General features: G+C 43.6%; 1 long non-coding RNA gene across 22 annotated transcripts; it reads left to right on the forward strand.

Annotated features, from left to right (window-relative positions):
• The first annotated feature begins 324 nt into the window (after positions 1 to 324).
• Positions 325 to 6,152, forward strand: LOC123148283 (uncharacterized). Of its 22 annotated transcripts, XR_006473736.1 has the most exons (10): positions 325 to 743; positions 834 to 1,089; positions 1,413 to 1,485; positions 1,593 to 1,669; positions 1,989 to 2,096; positions 2,424 to 2,483; positions 2,724 to 3,060; positions 3,241 to 3,421; positions 4,276 to 4,398; positions 4,737 to 5,122. It is a non-coding gene; the product is annotated as an uncharacterized lncRNA (long non-coding RNA). The 22 variants fall into 22 exon arrangements; XR_006473739.1 differs by lacking the exon at positions 4,737 to 5,122 and adding an exon at positions 5,568 to 6,150 and having other exon boundaries at positions 2,724 to 3,421; XR_006473744.1 differs by lacking the exons at positions 3,241 to 3,421; positions 4,737 to 5,122 and adding an exon at positions 5,568 to 6,148.
• The last annotated feature ends 4,042 nt before the right edge of the window (positions 6,153 to 10,194 follow it).

Below are 10,194 nucleotides of genomic sequence, written 5' to 3' on the forward strand. Positions count from 1 at the left end.
TGCTTTAGCAAACAAATAATAAATTATTTCTTACCTTAGCCAAATCAACGGATCTCTCCCATTAATGCAATTTGCTTTAGCAAACAAATAATAGATTCTTTTCTACCTTAGCCAAATCAACGGATCTCTCTCATTAATGCAATTTGATTTAGGAAACAAATAATAGATTTTCAGAAAACAAATAATCTCTAATCTCTAATTCTCTAATAATCTCTACTCTTAATGGAGCAGTTGGTAGTCTCCGCCGGTCAAATTTCGTCCCACCACTTTCGTCCGGTTTTTTTTCTAAGTTAACCTTCGTAGGTTTTTTTTGGTTCCGTCCACCACCTCCCCTCCGCTGGTTTTTCCGTCGCGGCAGAACCAATCCCTCGCTAGCCCTACCTCGTCTCCCGTCTCCAGTCGCAGCCGCCGCCGCACCCCAATCCAACCCCGCCGCCGGCGATCTCCTCGCCCCCCTGCGCCGCCGCCCCCAACCTTCTATTCTTCTCCCAAGGGAATCCCAAGGGAAGGGAAGGGAAGGCAAGGGAAGGGAAGGGAGAGGGAGCGCCCAGATCCACGGCGGCATCAGCGCGCCGTCGTCACCTGATCCGCGTCCGTCCTCGAGGGAGGTCGGCCATGGAGGTCCGACCCAGCCCGGCAGCAGCCATGGACGGACGGAGATGCCCCAAACCCTACCCTCAAGGACGACGCCTCAACCTTCAAGGACGCGCGCCGGCGACCGCGGATCTCCGGTGACGGCTATGGTGAGTGTGTACCTACGGACGTTCTTCCTCGGATTCATCATCTCCCCCTGCTCGTGATTCCTTCCTTGGTTTCTTTTCTTTTATGTGCAGGATGACTGCCCCGGATCTGGACGCACAACCTGCAGCTGCAGCAGCAGCTGGACGACCGCTTATGTCCTGGATTTCATCTTTTCTCCTTTCTCTGATTTACTCATACACAACTCCTGACTTGCTGCATGTGGCTGCTGAATCTTCCTACTGCAGGTGTGCCTTACACATGTTCGTTGAGTTGCTTAATGACATAAAAATTTTTTGAAACCTGGAGTTATGCAACTGCAGCAACAAGGACGGATGGCCATCTTCACAGGTTATGCCCCTTACTGTAATTTGCATTCAGTTATGTGCAGTAATAATGCCATATTTGTTAGCCTGCTAGCTGTTTCCAGATTTTTTAGACATGATTGACTGCTTCTACAGAAAAGGAGTTTCTCGAAGATAAGAGCAATCCCATTGTTGCTACAGAGCCTGAAGATTCTTTGCCTTTCTTTGAACTGTTTCAGTTTTTTCTTTCATATGGCTACAATTATTTGATTGGTCCATGTAGATTTAGGCAACATGAGATGAGCCGATGATATATATTGTAATATATGATGTCTATTGCTACAAGTGTTGATGTCTTGGTGATGGCAGGTTTTGCAAGTAATTGAAGCGCTTTTTGAGTAGAGGATAATTAGAGATATAAAGTTCTACCTCAGATCTTGGGGTATGTGAAAGTGAACTCGGTGATTTCGAGTAATTCTAAGAGTATACATCTCATCTATCAGGTATCCTTTTTTGAGTAATGCTAAGAGGATACATCTCATCTATCAGGAATTAATCCATCTCGCTGTACTACCAACTCCGTCGGCCGCTCCTGCTCCATACGCACAATCTCGTCGATGTACCAGGTACGATTGATCTCATGCGAGCTACATTCAGTTCTGTCCTTTTGATTTGCAAGCTAAATTCCCTTCTGCCGTGTTGAGAGACTTAATATTATCTGTGTGTCTGCAAGCGTAGCTGCCATCATCATTACCTTGCCCATATACGAACAGTCTATTACCTGAGTCGGGTTTCTACTCAAATTGTGGGAATTACATATATTAACTGCTTGTTGCCTGCTCTGTTCCTACTTGGTGTGGCCACATATAAGTCTTCTGATTGTTTGGGTTAATTTTTGAGAATCCACTCAATATTATTCCTATGTGATTGTGTGCTGTCGATCAGATTTCTTTAAGACCCACTGAATATTAGACGGACGTGCTCTACCTTGGCCTCAAGGGTGTTCATCTACTTGTTGCCGTGCTCTGGAATCTGGACGATGCACTAATGCAGGTTTGATTTTATTTTCTTGCATATCCCTGAATTTTTAGAGCCGTGATTTAAATGCTGCCGTGTGTGCCATCGTGTCCTGTATAATGATTCTTATTGAGGCACTGCTGCAACCCAGTTTGCTTATCAAATTGATGCAAGAAACGAACTAATACATAGAGAGTACAAATCACTATTACTAATCTATATATGCCCTGCAGTACGTGTGTGTCTGGATAGGTAGAGATGGATAAATTTTGTATGTTTTTGTTCCTGGTTTTTCCCATCGATTATGGATTTGTAAGCTAATCCTTGAATGTTTCTATTGCCTGATATATTATGGATTTTCAGTGAGCACAAGCCTGCAACCTTGAAGGAAAATCCATTGCCGCTGATGACATGATACTATGGGTGAGATTTTTCATGTTTACTTTGTTATGTTAGTATGTTGCCTCGAAAGGTACAACTGATTTAGTAGATGTACTGCACTCCTTACAGTCGAGTGTGAGTAGTTCTGCTTGAAGAGGCCATGGTGATTTTGGTTCATTTATTGTAAAATCTTGTGATGGCTTGACACAACAGAGTGAAGCCACATGAATTCCGTTACACTAAATTCTTATCATTTGCTCGCCTTATTTGACAAGGTGACAGGCATCTTGGCAGCCGCCACTAGAGCAACACATCCCTGAGCGAGCAGATGATGCATAGGGGCACCTATGGAAGAAGAGGTCGGGGATGGTAGACAAGGGCGTGGACGCCGGTGCGGGCTCCTTAAAGCCTTCGAGGAGGATGTCGCGGTCGGGCCCGGGGGCGGCTGCACTAGAGACACCATGGTCATTGCATTCTAACAGTATCTGCATGAGCAGAGAAGACCAAGACCAAGTGAAGGTCACATGGACGTGTGAATCAGTGGGCAAGCCTCATTTTTCTTCTATACATTAGAGCAGCCCAAGATACTTGGCATCCGTGAGACCCATAGATCAGCTAGGTAAGTACAAAGCTACCAATTTTCATGTACCTATGTGAGTTTTGTGATGTTTCCCTAATAGAACAGAAGCATCCTACTTATCAGTCTAAGTAAGTTTGTGAGTTGATCCACTGCTGAAAACAATTCAGTTGAACATGTTTGTTCCAACAGTTTTGAATGTACATGAATGTACATATGCAGTTTGATTCCATGTGAAGCCCTGGACAAATAGCACATGTATCACATGGGCGGCCCAGAGGTACCATCTGTGTTGCGGTGCTGGTGCAGCGTCACAACATGATGGTGCCTAAGGCTGAGCCAATGCAAGCAAACACAAAATAGTGAAGTGGAACTAAAATAGGTATTTGGGGGAACATCAGTTGTAAGTTATTCTCCATGTCCACTCTTCTTCCTTTTAGCTACTTTATCCCCTCCCTTGAAATTTTATGGGCTGCTGGGTGCAATTCTCCTTATAATACCGAGACTCATACAATATGTATTTGTTGGTGAATTCTGCTGTTCTGGAGGTCCGCGGATGTGTTTATTCAAAGCTTTGATGAGAAATTTTGATCATTGTTGTTCATCGGTGTCCAATTAGGTTTAGTTTTAGAAATCTCGAATATGTATTTATAAAATATTCAGATGGAACAACTCAGATTAAACTATCTAAAAATTCTGGGCCCCCTCTATAATAGTTGCATGAATAGAAGTGAGGAGACTGAGTGTTAGTAGGTCATAAGTACCTTACTATATTCCCCTTCATTACTGCTTTGTTTTGGTTGAACACCTCGCAACCGTCGCTCCTCCAAGTCTGAACTCCACCGCCGTGGCTCGTATGACACATCGGTGATAATGTGTTTGGTTGTAATTGTACACCACACACGTAATCATGAGTATGTCTTTCCTGTGGCACCAGAGTTCCAATTTTGTTGTAGATTTATCTTTTTCACGAATCCGTTGTACAAATGTTCATTGGTTGGAGGAACAGGAGTGAATTCCTGGTTTAAAAAATTGATAATGTCGATTGATGTGCATGATGATCCTCCATGTATAATATGTATGCCCCGGTTCCGGTATTTTTCTTAAGTTAACTGTTGGTCAGTTCGCCAAGAAGCTTTGTATTCCTGTTAACTATTCCTTTGGGCAACACTAGCTTTTCTTTTGTTTCTCCAACCTATTTCATAATGTAAACAATTTTCACACTAACTCTTAAAATTTTGGATGACTTCGTTTCAGATCTTCAGCCTCAATTGGTTGGCCCATTTATGCTTTGCAAGATTTATTTATGCCGTTTCCTCCCAAGAGTAATAATTTCGGTTTCAGATGTGCTAAAATTCTCATCGTCACAAACCTTTCAAGGTATCCAATATTACACTCATTTTGTTTCAGCATAATCCTATATATACTCTGCTATTTTTATGTTAAACATATATGCTTGCTCTCCTCGGAAGTTAATTGCTCTAGACAAGCAGCAATAGACATTTTTTAATGTCCTACTTACGTGCAAATTTTCGTCAAGAGAAAACATTCATAATGCACAATAATTTAAAATAAATTTTTCATTGAGAGAAAAGGTAAAATAAAATCAGTGTTGTTTTCTCACAGTAAGTTAGTTGGAGATGAATTGGGATGACTCGGGCATTACAACGAACAGTTTGTAAATGATGTACCGGCCAGCTGACTTGTGTATCTTGCAGTGTCGGCGTCATACTTCTGTACATAGAAGGATGGATTCAGTAACAATCACTTGAATAGTTCTACTAATTTGGGTTTCCTGTATACGTACCTTGACCCTTTGTTCCTCTACACCAGCAATGCTTGAGGATTCACTGGATGTATTGAGATCAAATTTTGGATGCCAATTTGGATACTCAGATTACACGACCATCTGTGCATGCATAGATGAGATGTTTTTTCATGGAATGTTTTGACGTATGGTGGTTTTTCATACACTCTTTTCATTTTTTATTTGGCTAGGGTGAACAATACTATTTAGGTGATTGTGAAAATGCAGGCTACAGTATTAAATTTTCATAAGGTTTGTGAAAATACAATTTTCTACACTAAGGATGTGCCCAGCTTCCATGGCAGAGTTAAGTTGGTTAGTACATTAGTGGGTGTGTTATGTATTCGCAAGGTTATGTCCAGTATAATACTTAATTCCTTGTAACCATAAATGTGAGCTAGGAAGAATAAAATTTGTGCTCTATTGAACTTACTGTAGAGCGGAGCAAGACGATCGAAGAGAGGGAGGGATTACAAATATTTCATTCATGGCAGAGTTAGAAGTAGAACGAGCAATGTAGATGGACAATTATGCTTTCTTAAGAGTATATATTTTTCATGTGAACTATATTTATTTTTCCGTGGCAACGGCAGTTGGTATTGAGATTGACAAAGTCGCAAAAACATCGCTTCCCATTGAAAGAATATTTCCCTGCCACCACAATTGTTACTATTGTCAATTGTATGTGATAGTGAGAGAATATTACTTTGAGGTGTTTTAATGCACTATCATTGGTGGATAGGAAGAGTATGAACCATGACAAACAAGAGCAATGAATGTGATAGCAAGGTCAGAGGTGAGGTCGAAGGGCTATCAGAAAATACTCCCTCCGTTCCCAAATAATTGTCTTTCTAGCCATCTCAAATGGACTACAACATACGGATGTATGTAGACATGTTTTAGAGTGTAGATTCACTCATTTTGCTCCGTATGTAGTCACTCGTTGAAATCTCTAGAAAGACAATTATTTAGGAACGGAGGGAGTAGGAGGTAGGCAGGGAGAATGAAGATGATGTCATGTCTTGTTGCGGTGGTGACCCATAAGTAAATACTCTTGTTGCGGTCATGTCTCGCGATGATGCCAAGAGTAATTTTGTCCTACCTTGTCTATAATCGTGTGCCTTGGTCACCGTGCCAAAAATAATACACCTTAGATAAAGAAACAGGGGGAGTAGAAAGGAACAAAGAGATCAAAAGATTATGTTATGTCTTCCCACAATTTTGATATGTATCTAAAAGTATATTAGCTATGTATGTACTCCTAGAAAAGCTGAGGTACTCCATCTTGGTGGAGAAGATAAAAATGCCCACAATTTATGGTCTTGTGCTCATCTATTTTTGTATTGCGCCCGTAGCAACGCACGGGCATTATGCTAGTTTATATAAACAGCCAGCTCACATGCAAAAGCCATGCACTTAGTCACATCGCCTCTTAAAATCCCATGTGTCCCATGGATCGACTAGTACATTATAAGCAACCTGTGCATGCGATCTTTCTGTACATCAGGCTGCAGGCATGCAAATCACAACTACTGGGACACCGCATGTAAACCTCCAAACAAACAGGGAACTGCCAATCCAATCCAAATGTAGTCAAATCAGATCCATACAGCGGCAAAAGGAATGTCCCAGCCAAATAGCTAAAGCCACGCCGAATTACATGACCATTTAAATTTAAACTGGCCTGCTTATTATTAGCCAATTACCCAAAAATAGATTAGTATACAAAAATATCGATAGAAGCTCAAAAGCATAGCAACCACACACATCAAATTACTCAACCTGAAGCAGACCTGATCTGCTGGTTACCCATAATATTAGCATGTTCTAATAAGAAATGTACTATATAGAAGATGGGTGATCGAACACACTTGTTCAAATGCACAAAGAAAAATAAACAGTTAGGCATTGAAGAAGATAATTCATCAGCTCCCAACTATGTACATGCAGTCACTCCTTAGGTTCAAACTTCTCTTCTTTCTTCAAAGAAATAATACAAATCATGAGACCGATCAAAACTGACATGTCTCGCTTATCTCATGAGAGCCCGTGTGGAAGCAATCTAGATTTTATCTATTTATAAAATAAGGACTAAAAGAACACTACTTTGAACTAATTTGTCCAGCCTACTTTAGTCTTCCAAATCCTATTTTTTTGCAAAAAAAAAGGGGGAAAGAGAAGCCAAGCTTTCCAGATCTCAGCGATCATGAAACAACATGTGGTGTATAGGTTCAGACCAAACACACAAATAATTCGTCAACTCGTGCAAGGGTGCTTGATAAAGGGTGAGCGCCACCACACGGGAGCTTCGCTATGGCGGCAACAAGAACTTTCAGGGTGCGCTCCCGCCGGTGACCAACAACTGCTCGAACCTCACCATGGTCGACCTCGCGGGGACCAGCATCTCTACCCCTCTCTCGGCGAGCCTTGGCCAGCTCAAGGCCACTACACGACGCTGCTCTCACGGCCACCGCGCGCACGCACCAACCGCCGTCGCGCCGCGAGCTCCGCCTGGCCGCGCACCACCGCAACCACACGTGAGCTCTGTCGACGCCCACCGCGCATGGTCGACTTGTGAGCCACCTGCACCGCCACAATGCACTGCGTGAGCCCCTCCATGGCCACGCTTGCCCTGCGTTGGCCGTCACCATAGCAGTGAAGCGCGAGCTTCCGGGCGTCCTCGAGACCTCGCCTACCGTCGGCACCACCGCGTACGGCCCCACTGGCCGGAGGCCACCCGCATCCATCGCCTCCAGTCGCGGAACCCGCCGCCATGCTACCGCCTCGGATCGATGTCCGAAGGCCTCTCATACCCGTCTCGCCTGCTGGATTCCCCGCGCGGACCATGCGATTGGTGGCCTAGCCTGCACGCACATCGCGGCCTGCATGCGCACCTCGCACCTTGTGTTCCAAGCATGCCCGCCATAGGCCGGAGCAGTACCCAGTGCAAGGACAAAGAGGTACGGTGCATCGCCGGGACTCAGGGATAGGGTCGCCTTCGAGTGAGGTGACATGCGGCCGGAGCACCGGAACTCCACCCTCGTCGGGCAAATCACGCACGCAAGCACACGACATAGCGGCCAGCCACAGGAGCGAGGAGGCTAGGTAACAAGGCGAATGACCGGGCTGGGAGAGACACCCAGAGGAGAGATGGGGGCTGGATGCATGGTAGGTCGGGGAGGAGGCATGGAAATCCAGTATTTATAGGCACACGACCGCTCGAGAAAGTACTCTCTCCTTCCCCAAAGTAGTTCTACACCACCAGGTACCAAACTAATAGCACGTGTCACATGCGGAATTCATCATATATCATTTTCACACAAGTGGCTAAACCTCACGGCAAAAACTTTGGCTGGAATAGATGCTTGGGTATAATATGAAATTATTTTCATGATGATGTATCTAATAATATTGATTTCATATTGTGTATGTTGATATTTTTTCAATAAAGTTGGTCAAACTTTACGAAATTCATCTGCAGACAACTTTTATATGCAAACTAAAAATGAATAGAGAGAGTACATTACTAAACATATGATCAGTCAGTGCACGAGTGATTTCTTATTTATACTACCTTCGTCTGGATTTATTAGTCCCACAACGTATTTTGGATCAAAGATACCACATACTCCTATTTGACAAGAAAAATGTTAGCACACATTATAAGAAAAACTTGTTGGATTTGTATTTGAATGTAGTTTTTTAATGATATTATTTTTGCTATGTAATGACTTAAAATTTATATTAATTAAAATCATGGTCAAAGTATGACACAAAATACAGGGACAGGTTTTTTATTTGTATACAGGACTATTAAAATTATTTTTTGAGCAAAACCTACTTGACTTTATTGATCAAAGTTCAGAAAAACAGGTAAAACACTAAATACGGGACTAGTAAATGATGACGGGTGTATCTAGTGTATGCCCGAGTATACCTTTCCATGGGAAGCCCGGCCGGCCCGGCCCGAAAAAGCCTGACCCGGCCCGGCCCGACGCTGCTCCCAGGCCGAGCTCGGCCTAGATTTTGAGCCCGATGGCCGAGCCAGACTCGTCATTTTTGCGATTTCCTGAAGGGGCCCGACCCGAGGCCCGAGGCCGGCCGGGCTCTTACGTGTTCGGGCCGGGCTCGGGCCTAAAAACCAGATCCTGGTCGCCAAAGACGAGAGCTTCGCCTTTGGAAGCGCCAGTAGCGTAGGGCGACCGGGCCAGCCGAGCCCCTCTGAATTAGTTGATGGCTTTGATGACTCGACAGTGAATATTAAGGCACTAGTAGAAAAAGGGTCAAACGTGAAGCACATTAGTGCCGGTTTGAATTTGAGCCGGCACTAATGTGTACATTAGTACCGGTTCCAATGGCTAGCCAGGCCGCTCTCATTAGTACCGGTTCGTGGCGAACCTTTAGCATCGGTTCGTGCCACGAACCGGTACTAAAGTGAGTGGTGGCAGGATGTTGTCAGTCCGGGGCCCCTCCAGCACCTTTAGTACCGGGTCGTATCACGAACCGGTACTAAAGGTCGTCCTACATAGACCCTTCGTCCACCCGAGCTCGCTCTGTTCTTCCCCTTTCGCCTCTCCTCTCTGTTCTTTTCCCTCTTCCTCTCAAGCTCATCACACATTTTGCCCAAGATTTGAAGGCCCCCATCCATTCAAATGATCACAAAGGTTAGCAACTTTTTCCTTTCATCTCTCATTGCTAGATTAGCTCGTGCAATGCTTTATATAGTGATTGATTTTTGAGTTTAGTAATTTGGGAGGAATTATATATATGTGTGCTAGTATTTGATTTATATGCAATTTGAGGTCAAAAATAACACTTAGTTTTGCATATGTAGGTGTGGTTTACTTAGTACCTTCTAAATCTCCGTCGTAACCACCAGCGATCGCTCGCAACGTCCCGTCGCCGGCACCACCTTGTGGTGAGCCTCTTGTTCATGAAGTTTTATATAAAAAAATGATGTTTGTGTGATTTGGATATATAGTTACTCGTATAATTATCTTACCCATACGTTGTTTGTTCTGCATAGTGCCATGGTTTTGATATCCGTCCCCATCGGTCTTCGTCCGGGTTATGATTCGGATGTGGTATATTCTCTTTTAAAACTATTCATTGCATTTCGTGTTTATGACAAATTATGCCCATCAAGTTGACATAGATATTTGTATATAGGAGGTAGTTGAACCGGAAATTCCAACCGACCCTATTGTCGAGAGGTTAAATTTAGTTGAAAGAGAAAACGAGGATTTGAAAGAAAAATTGAAAAGAATTGAGGGGGAGAAGATGGAATTGGAGTTGCATGTTCCCGATGTCGTCGATGATCACAAGATTAAGATGGAGAAAATGCGCTTGAAGATTAGAAAGATTAGAAA

Source organism: Triticum aestivum, chromosome 7A, assembly GCF_018294505.1.
Source record: "Triticum aestivum cultivar Chinese Spring chromosome 7A, IWGSC CS RefSeq v2.1, whole genome shotgun sequence".
In the NCBI taxonomy this organism is placed as follows: Eukaryota; Viridiplantae; Streptophyta; class Magnoliopsida; order Poales; family Poaceae; genus Triticum; species Triticum aestivum.